Below are 1,348 nucleotides of genomic sequence, written 5' to 3'. Positions count from 1 at the left end.
TTTTCACAATCGCCCAGGTGTCTCACCCTATTCTTGGCGCAGATTTTCTACGTACTTACGGACTCCAAGTAGATTTGAAGAATTTAACGGGTGGTCGTAGGGACTCTGTTGAAACCACTCGACGTTAAGATAGGAAAATAACTATTGAAATAACAACACTTGCGATTCTGTAGTTACTTAGAAACTTGATACACTTTTATTGTATGGAAAAGAACTGGGAAAGGGTCTAGGTACAATAATGTAAGATTATTTATTAGCTAGAAAAGGAAAAAACTTTCAGTTCAGAGAACCTTCTTTTGGAAAAACTCATCTCTTGGGCAGTGTTGCCAACCAAGGATGAGAGAAGAGGGGAACTGCGAGAAGTGAAGTTGGCAATTCAGCCGATATCGATCAAGGAGGTAGGTAACGTAGAGGCTTTGAGGGACGTGTGTAGGGCTGAGTGAAGCCGCTACAAGTACGAGGAACGATATCGAGCACCTTAACCACTCGGCCGCTCTACCAGATACAAGAAGAGGAAGAAATAGTAGTATTAATATAGCGCCACATGTTTTTAATTTGAGAAATTCCTCAAAATAAGAGTTAAAATGAGAAGTTAATTGATCATTTCTTACATCCTCATCTCTCAAAGTTACTTGGGAGTTGGGATCGATGTGCAGTCTGTGTTAAAAGTCCTAACAAATTGAATTTTTAACACATAATGTTTGGCAACACTTTTTTAAACTGAGGTCCGAAAAAGGTTGAGGTCCTAACAAGGTTGCGTATTGGTTTTCGATTTTGGGTTTTATGATTCATAACCAGAGATGTGCAAAATGCTTTTGAAAACCAATTTGAAATGCAAAATGTAAAATGCCTCTAGAAAACCAATTTGAAATGTAAAATGTACATTTTGAAAATGGTTTTTTAAATGCTTTTTAAAATGGATTTTCAAACAATAAGCCCTTGTACAAAAATTATGTTATTTACTAAAATTAAGTGAGAAAAATACAGAAAAATTAAGCAGCAAGTCCAGGAAGTCAATGAAACTGGGCCCAATAAGACCAATTACATAACCTTAGGCTAAAATTTTTCTACTGACCACTGAGAAAATTATAGCCAAAATGTACTGACAAGTGAATTTTCACTAAATTTGGTGAATTGTTGGCAAATCTAGTGATTTAGTGATTTGAGGTCAAAATCTAGTGATTTTTGAAAGAAATGTAATTTCATTTCAAAATTGCTCTTAAAGCTGAAAAAATAGACTATTCCCCCCCCCCGGAAACCTACAATTTGCCCCTTCAAATTAGTCGCGTATGCAATATGCACTGCTTAAAATTTAGTGAAAGCGCTATAGTTGCCTTCACACATTTTT

The sequence above is a fragment of the Diaphorina citri genome, unplaced genomic scaffold (genome assembly GCF_000475195.1).
Source record: "Diaphorina citri unplaced genomic scaffold, Diaci psyllid genome assembly version 1.1 scaffold764, whole genome shotgun sequence".
In the NCBI taxonomy this organism is placed as follows: domain Eukaryota; kingdom Metazoa; phylum Arthropoda; class Insecta; order Hemiptera; family Psyllidae; genus Diaphorina; species Diaphorina citri.
Note: the sequence above shows the minus strand (reverse complement) of the source record.